This window comes from Quercus robur, chromosome 10, assembly GCF_932294415.1.
Source record: "Quercus robur chromosome 10, dhQueRobu3.1, whole genome shotgun sequence".
Classification (NCBI taxonomy): Eukaryota; Viridiplantae; Streptophyta; class Magnoliopsida; order Fagales; family Fagaceae; genus Quercus; species Quercus robur.
This window is the reverse complement of record NC_065543.1, coordinates 13,316,593-13,325,901: the sequence shown is the minus strand read 5'-3', so window position 1 is coordinate 13,325,901 and position 9,309 is coordinate 13,316,593. Positions and strand designations below refer to the sequence as shown.

At 37.3% G+C, this 9,309-nt stretch overlaps 1 pseudogene; it reads right to left on the bottom strand.

The window, feature by feature from the left end:
* Nucleotides 1-2,375: 2,375 nt before the first annotated feature.
* Nucleotides 2,376-9,005, bottom strand: LOC126703858 (cysteine-rich receptor-like protein kinase 29; annotated as a pseudogene).
* Nucleotides 9,006-9,309: the final 304 nt, after the last annotated feature.

The window sequence follows — 9,309 nt, the reverse complement described above, 5'->3', positions numbered from 1 at the left end:
ACAGGGGGTTTGACAGTTTCACTCACTATCTCACTCACAGAAGGTTCAGAAGAAGATGAAGGAACAAACTTTGTGGAATGGGGAGCAGACACAGAGATGCTTTCAACATAACCTAATCTAGTTTTGTCAGAAGAAGACTTTTGAACACTCAACATTTGATCAAGTTTAGAACTAATAGATCTAGCAACAGATAAATCAAGTTCCAAAGATTTAAATTTATCAAGCAAAAGCATATTCTCTATTTTCACATTGTTCAAAAGTTCATCAGTATCAAACAGTTTAACAAGCAAATTCTTCTTATCAAGCTCAAGAGATTCAATTTTCTTTAAACTAAGTTCAACATTCATAGCATCCTTTGCAAAGTTTATTATAGGCCTTTTGAAGATCTGCATCTTTAGAGAGTTCCCCATCAGAAGGGTTCTTTTCAATAGATATGCTTTCATCGACTACAGCAGTAGTGGTGAAAGCAATGAAGTTTCCATCCTCATCACAATCAGACTCAATATCAGAAACTTCACCATCACTAAGGGTTACAGCCATAGCCTTACCCTTAGACTTCAAATAGGTAGGACATTCAGATTTCATGTGACCATACCCTTGACATCCAAAACACTGAGAACCCAATGAATTATTAGAAGATTGACCTACTTTTTCTCTAGGATTATCATTATTGTTAACCTTAGTGGGATAATGCTTCCTAAAGTTTCTAGGTTTAGCAGTGTTTGTGCCTCTTGCCTTTCGTTACTATTCCTGAGAAAGTTTTTAAAGTTCTTGGCAAGGTAAGCAATCTCTATAGCAAAGAGCTCATCATCAAATCCACCACCTTCAACATCATCAACAGACTAAAGAGCCATTGATTTGGATTTGGTAGTTTTGGGTAGATCCAACTCATAAAATTGAAGAGATTCTACAAGTTCATTAACAGGGATGGAGTCCACATCCTTGCTTTCAGTAATGGCAGTCACCTTGGGTCTAAAGTCTTCAGTTAAAGATCTAAGAATCTTCCTAACACTTTTAAGTTGATCATAGATTTCACCCAAGTTAAAAGCAAAATTAACAATGTCATTCAATTTAGCATAGAATTCATCAAAAGATGCATCATCAGACATCCTAATGCTTTCAAATTTAGAAGTTAATTGCTGCAATTTCTTGATTTTGACAGCCTTTGTGCCTTCATGCACAATCTGGAGGAAATTCCAAGCAGTATGAGTAGCCTCAACATTAGAGATTCTCTTAAATTCCTCCATAGAAACAGTGTTAAAGATCGCATTCATAGCCTTGCTATTAAATGCAACTGTTTCTTTTTGAGAATTTTGCCACTCACTAACAAGAGTAGTGGGCTTCTCCCATCCGTATTCAATGGAGTTCCACACTCTCTCATCAATAGATTTCAAGAATGCTTTTATCCTTACTTTCCAATAAGCATAATTATTCCCATCAAAGTGAGGAGGAATAACTAGGGAGTGTCCGTATTCCATGACAACAGGGGTCAAGGATCAGCTTAGTGATCAAAGGATCAACAATAAAAGAGCAACCCGCTCTGATACCACTTGATAGTTTTTAGACCCCTTAAAAAAATTGATTTAACCTAGGTAATTAGCCAAGTTGTTATTTAGTCCAATTTAACAAGTCTAGGTTATCACAATAACAAAGATCAAATCATGCAAAGCAGCGGAAAATAAATAACACAAGATATGATCACCTAGGAAACCAAACCGGTAAAAACCTGGGGAGGATTTGACCTAGCTATCCTCAAGGTAAACCTGAGTTTACTATCTTGAAAGAATCAAAGTTCATACAATAAGACTTACAAGCCCCCACGCTCGACTTCTTATTGCTACCAACCAGTAGAACTTACTGACACGACCACATGCAAGCTCTGAATCCACGGACTCCTTCTTTCTTGGATTCACCACCAGATACAAGCACACCTGCTTGTGTTTTCTTTATGCTTCAATAGCAGCAACTGAGTTGATCATCAAGGTGTAGATAAATCTTCTCCTTGAAAACCCTAAGTTAGTGTAAAGGAAAGCTCATCTAGATCTCACAAGAGATTTATACAAATCGCAATATGAGCAACACTAAAGCGTGGCTAGGGTTTGCCTTTTATACTTAGGACAAATTAGAAACCCTAAAAACGTTTTAAAACAACTAGGGCTAAGTTGAAAATTTTGCAGAAAAAACATTCTGCCCGAGCTTCGATCGATCGATCGAGCCAGGCCGAAATGCATTAATCTTTTCTGCATTAAGCTCGATTCCAACTTTACATAAATGCACAACTTTGAGCAAGACTAAAACACTTCTAAACACATTGTTTTGATCATGGTTTGCCAACAATACAAATTAGAGTTCTAAATACATAAAATCCTAAGTTTTTAGAACCTAACAAACTTCGTGGAGATTTCTTCTCGTTCAAGCTCCACATCATTGAGCTTCTTGGTAGTCAACCTATACAACTTCTCATGCTTTTCTGAGACTTTGTATAATTTTGCATAGGCTATGTAGATGTCATCTTTCTCATCCATCTTTTCAAATTTAGACTCCACCTTGTCCTCTTCTTCATCCACTTCTTCAAAAATCCCCTTAGTAAGATTTACAATGGCAGTGAAGGCATTTAGTATTCCATCATCCTCATTGTTCAAATCATCCTCAGGCTCGATGTCACTCAAGGTAGCAGCAAGTGCCTTACTTTTCCCAATGGTCTTGAGATACATAGGGCACTCTTGTTTCATATGTCCAATGCCTTGACATCCAAAACACTTAGTTCCTGAGGGAACAGTGTACTGACCGTTATCCCTAGCATCCTTCTTCCCTTTGTCTTGGCTTTTGAACTAAGACGAATAGGACTGCTTGCGGTCTTTGTCAAATCCTTTAGCATCGGCATTCTTCATAAACTTTTTAAATTGCCTTGTAATAAAGGATTTCATTTTAGAATCTTCATCATCTAAAACTCATCTATGTCACTACTCTTAGCCTTTTGTGCCGTGCTCTTTCCCTTACTCAATTTCTCAATCCTTGTCAAACCCAACTTATAGGTCTGCAGATTGCCAACCATCTCTATCAAAGTAATTTTTTCAATGTCCTTTGATTCTTCAATTGCGGTGATCTTGGCATGAAATCTCTTAGATAAAGATTTGAGCACCTTTCTAACAATCTTGGGTTCGGGAATAGTTTCCCCAAGATTGAAGGCTAAGTTCACTATGTCTTTGAGCTTGGCATAGAACTCATCAAACGACTCATCCTCCTCCATCTTGATCTCGTCAAAGCTTGTAGTAAGCCTTTGAAGCTTTGAATCCTTGATAGCCTTGGTTCCTTCATAGGTTAGCTGTCGATGATGACACATTATCACCTTAGTTTTATACATTTATAGTTAGATGTGGGAGGATTTATAACTAGCATCTCTCCGTTGAAAACATAAAGAGGTGTTATTTATTAGAAGGGTGTTTTTCAATGTTATATGGCATTATATTGCCAAAGTCCTCAAACACAATGCATGCTTTGAATTTCGTTTCTCGAATTTTTCGAATCCCAGGAAAGCTCTTAATGCAAAAGAAAAAGGGTCTCAAAATAGTGTCTAGTCAATGAACCGTGTTTTTCTCAATTTTTTATTTATTTATAAAATAAATAAACGTTTCCAATTGACTTATACTCCAATGGCGCCATTCTCTCTTCCCCTCTTAAAACTAAGGTGATAATGTGTCATCATCGACAGCTAATACATTGTGTATTCTTAAATTTGAAAAAAAGAAGAAAAAAAATATGAAAAATAGTAATAATACATTTAATATTCATCAAATACTAGTGATGAGATAGCTTAGTAATTGAAGCCTCATTTATCGAGTCTTGGACAAAGTTGCTTTTAGATAGACCTGACTCTACCACCCATGAATCTTGCTCCCGTTGCGATGGAATGTTTGATTCAATACTTATGTCCATATAAAATGCAGGTACTGAAGGTATTGGTAGAGTGATAGAGTAGCTATTTAGTATAAGAAGGATTGATGCCATAGTTGGTCTATCAATTACATTTTCTTGAACACACAATAATCCAATGTGAATACATCTCATTATATCAACTGTTGAATCTGCCTTCAATGCGGGATCAATGAGAGTTGAAATAGTACCTTGTTTCCAATTTTTCCATGCCTGCATGATTTGGACGAACAAGCTCAATATTTGAGAGAATATTATTTTCTTTTGTTTTAGAAACAAAATAATTGGATTATATATCATGAGGTAGTTTTTTCATTCCTTTAAATCAGCTCCCATCCTTCTTGTTTGTGAGACTTTACTCTATGTATTTTTATTTTTTTGATACATTAATAGTTGGGGTGGGGAGATTTGGACCCTAGATATTTCTGTTTGAAATACCGAAAGGTGCCAACTAATTGAGTACAAGACTCCTAACAACTAACCATATGAGGTACCAAGATATTTTTTCAATTTATGGACATTATTAGTGCCATACTGGTAGGCACAAGAGACCTGAGCCCAAAAATAATCTCAATGGGTCAAGAGATAATTATATATTTTTTAAATGCATAAATAAGTCAATTTATGTGATGTATCAATATTGTACCATCAGGCCCAAAATAAATTATACTTACATTGCTTAGAAGGTCCTCAATATTCTCCCCATTCCGAGAGCAATTATTCTTCTGTCCACTCATTATCTCTAAAACTAGCATGCCAAAACTATAGACATCAGACTTTACTGAGAATTATCCATACATTGCACACTCTGGAGACATGTATCCATTGCACAATCACAATTATTTTCAACAATATTTGTTAGGACTTTCATGTTATGTCTTTGGTAGAAAGTAAATATCAATTATGCCTGAATAGAATACTTACTAGGTCCCCACAATTCTACCTGTATTGCCCACACTTTGATCAAGTAGTGTGTAAACAATCTTGTCATACCAAAATCTGAAATTTTTGGATTCATTTCTGAATCCAATAGGATATTGCTAGTTTTGAGATCGCGATGAATAATACGAAGACAAGAATCTTCATGAAGGTAAAGAAGCCCTCGAGCAATGCCCCCTATGATTTTGTAGCGTCTTTGCCAATCTAGATGTGTGCGCTTGATTGGATCTATATATTTAATCAAATATATTTTATTGGATAAGTGTGAGGAATTCTATCCAAAGAAGATATGTAAACCAAAATATATTGCAATGAATACGGTTTGAAATGAAGGTAAAGTAACAGCATACCAAAAATAAAATGATCAAGGCTTGTGTTGGGCACAAACTCATAATTTAGAATTCTTTCATTTCCTTCCAAGCAAAATCCTAGAAGCCTAACTAAATTGCAGTGTTGAAGCTTAGCTACTAACAAGACTTCATTCTTAAATTCAAGATATCCTTGTCCAGAAATTTTTGAAAGCCTTTTCACAGCAATAATTTGTCCATTGGGGAGTGTTCCCTGAAAAATGCAATATATAATGGATAATTATTTTAAATGAATGTAATAAAACATATTTGACCGTTAGGAAAATCTACTTCTTGGAGTCGACTTATTGTTCATCGTGACTAAAAATATTTCCAAATAATACTGTCACTTTTTTCCTTCTTTTTACTTTTGGACGATAGAGCTTAATTAACTCCAGTGGATGGAGAGAGAATGCTTGAACGAATAGCCTTTACTTCGTGAGTTTGGATTTATTTGGTGGTTTAGATTAAATATTACAATTTTAAAAGTGAATCCATGTTCCTTGCACTCAATACATTATTAAATCTAAGAAATAAAATGTCAAGCATAAAATTCACTCTCTCTATTCCATGTAAATGGAGAGGATACTATTCTTTAAGGTCAATGATAATGTCGTGTTACCTTGTAAACAGCTCCAAATCCCCCTTGTCCAAGCTTGTTTGCATCAGAAAAGTTGTCTGTTGCAACTTTGATGGTCTCAAATTCTAACTGCAAGTTTTCCACACTTCCAATCTCATCCACTGCTTCACCTGAATATTACGTTAGTTTTTTTTTATTTGAATAGCAACACAAAATACGCACATGCAAAAGCATTCTCTCAAAAACTATTAGTATATAATAATTTTCTGTTTGTTTTAGTTGAAGTCATTTCTTGACAGATCACGTTTAATGTTAATTAATTGGTAGTAGTTAAGTATGTTTTGTTAAATATTAGCATAGAGATGTGTTATATCATGTTGTGTATGCTAGAGTAGATGCGGAAGAGGAAGCATAGATGAGGAACACTGAGAACACGAGGGTTACGTGGTTCAGCCTTACGGCCTACATCCACGGAGGAATCCCTTAAGGGCTACATCTTTATTGTATGAGAGTGTAGTACAATAACTTCCTGTGTTACAATGAACCCTAACATGAGTATATATAAGCGACTAAACCCTGGACTACTAGTTCAAGCAGGAATGGGCTTGGGCCTATTATATTGGGCTAATATGTCTAATATATATCTCTAACACCCTCCCTCAAACTCAAGGCGGAAGCTTGATGAAGACTTGAGGTTGGATAAGCATGAGAAGATCACTTAAAGATGCCTTGTAGAATGCCTTTGAAGAAACCACAATGAAGAATGTGCCAATTGTCCAATTTCGAAGCTTCAAATGAAGAAACGGAGGCCAAAATCGGAATCTACGCGAAAAACTGAGCAAGATAGGCCCTTTTGGAAATTTTGACTTTTGGTCAAAGGTCAACGTAAAAAGTCAAAGTCAACTGGTCCAGAGTCAAAGTCAACAGTCAAAGTGCTCACGGGTCAGATCCGGGTGGTCCGGGTCGGGTCGGTCCAGTCAACGGTCAGCTAGGTGACGTGGTGCTGACGAGACGACACTGTTGACGTGGCTAATGACGTGTCGCTGACGTGGACTAGGGCTGACGTGGACGTGCTTGCGTGGTTGCTGACGTGGAGTGATGACGTCATCCGATGACGTCAGATGACATCAGCAATAGTTTTCCGGCGCGTGGAATGCACGTGATAGCGTTACCGGCGCGTGGAGGAGAAGCCAGAAAACCTAGAAGCGTGTGAGAGCGCGTGTTATCTCAGATGAGGGCCGGAATCGCAGGTTTCGTAGATCGGCGGACGAGGAGGCCGACAGGGCGGCGCGTGCGCCCAGAAGACGATCTAGAAGTAAGGATTCTATGGCGGCGCGTGGGAGATTTTCCAGAGGCTACGGAGGCGCGTGGAGGCACGTGGCAAGGCTTCGGATGACCGGATTTCTGGGTTTTGGTCGCAGGAGATCTTGGAGCACGTCTGTGGTGTTGGTTTCATCAGGCGAAGCTTGAAGTTGCATAGATCTGAGATTGATGTCACGGGTTTGCTTGAATTTGTGAATCTTGGACACAGCACTGCACCACGGTGGCTGCGAGATGCCGTGGAGTCTAGATCCAGCAGAGAAGCATGCGTGACTTCTGATGGTGGTGTGCATGTGATATTCTTCTTTGTTGTGTAGAGATATTTGTTTGATGCCAAGAATGAAGTTTGACTCTGATACCATGTTAAATATTAGCATAGAGATGTGTTATATCATGTTGTGTATGCTAGAGTAGATGCAGAAGAGGAAGCATAGAGGAGGAACACTGAGAACACGAGGGTTACGTGGTTCAGCCTTACGGCCTACATCCACGGAGGAATCCCTTAAGGGCTACATCTTTATTGTATGAGAGTGTAGTACAATAACTTCCTGTGTTACAATGAACCCTAACATGAGTATATATAAACGACTAAACCCTAGACTACTAGTACAAGCAGGAATGGGCTTAGGCCTATTATATTGGGCTAATATGTCTAATATATATCTCTAACATGTTTTATAAGAAATATTCTCCAAATTGTCTTTTTTAAAGCTAATAATTGCTGAGAAAAAATCGTCCTACTGATTAACAAATAGCAAACAACAATAATAAACCAACTCTTTAACTTACTTTCTGGATTCTCCCTTGGCTTCGGGACTCTTAGGTAGATGCAGAAGGAGATTATTAGTACCACAAAAGCAATAGTAGGGACAACAATAGTGACAGTTCTATATTTGTTACTGTCATTTCCTGCAAAAACCCGAAATATGTTCACATAAAAATACTGTGACTGATGATGAATCTTAAAATTTTAAAGTGTAGTACAATTTTCGTTAGTTTGGAAACTAGAAAAAATTTTCAGGGAAAGTAATAAGGAAACAAACCCCCTCCCCTTTTCTATTTTTTAAATAAAAATTATAAGAAAAAAAGAAAACCTGTCTTAGATACTTTTTGCAGCAGTGGTATTTGTTGAAGATTGAAGTGTATTACTGGTGATGCTGGCGGAGGAGATGGTGTTTGTGACGGTGGTGGTGGTGCTGATAACTCTCCCACCTTGCTTCCCATTACATTATTTCGAAATACTTCCCATAACCCCAACCAAGCAATCACTGCAAGTTTGCTGAGACAAGTCAGGGGTGCATTGCAAAAGTGCATATAGTGTTTGGAAGTTCGGTGCTGCTGCATTTCCTACTGCAAATTTACGAAGAGAACCACCAGCTGAAGCTTGACTTCCCAGACTATCCAACAAGGTCCTGAGGTCTTGATTGAACTCATCCAAGTTGGCTGATACGTTTAGTTTTCAACATGGAGAAAGCAGGACTATCTTCCATGATGCCAAATATGTTGCGAAATGAGTAGCGTAACATGCAATAGTCATACCATATTCTTGCTTCCTTCTGATTGGGACAAAGCTGTGTGAGATTTGTAGCGTTATTGAGGCAACTATGGCAAACATCTGGCTTAACATCTCCTCTACGAAGTCCAAGTGCATATACTTTGTCAGGGTCTTGGCCATAAGAAAAGTTGTAGAACCCATGGTCAATTTGAGTGTTGCAAGTGAGGAAGGAGAGGAGGTGATTGAGGTTTACTTTGTAGGTACTGTTGCTTGTGTAGTTATAACCATTGTCTAAACAAACATGGTCTAGGAGGCTTTGCTGAGCAAAGGCTTGAGCAATGAATATGCAAATGGCAGCTAGGAAGAGAAGTTTGGAACAAACCTTTGCCATGTTTTCCGTAAAATTAAAGCTAGATTTTGGACAAGGAGCTTATCATATAGGGTTTTAAGGAGATGGATGAATTATTGAATTGATTAAAAAAAAATTATTGGTGATTGCTCAAGTGAATTACTCAAATTAAAAAAAAATAAGAATAATGAAATTTAGATAAAAAAAATCATAATATAAAACATTAACTAAACTAATAGTTAAAAATGTAAATATTATTTAAGTGATGTTTAAATATAAAAAGACCCATTCAAAATTATTGTCTTAGAGGTATCAAATTGCATTAAGCTAGCCTTGTAATGTTATA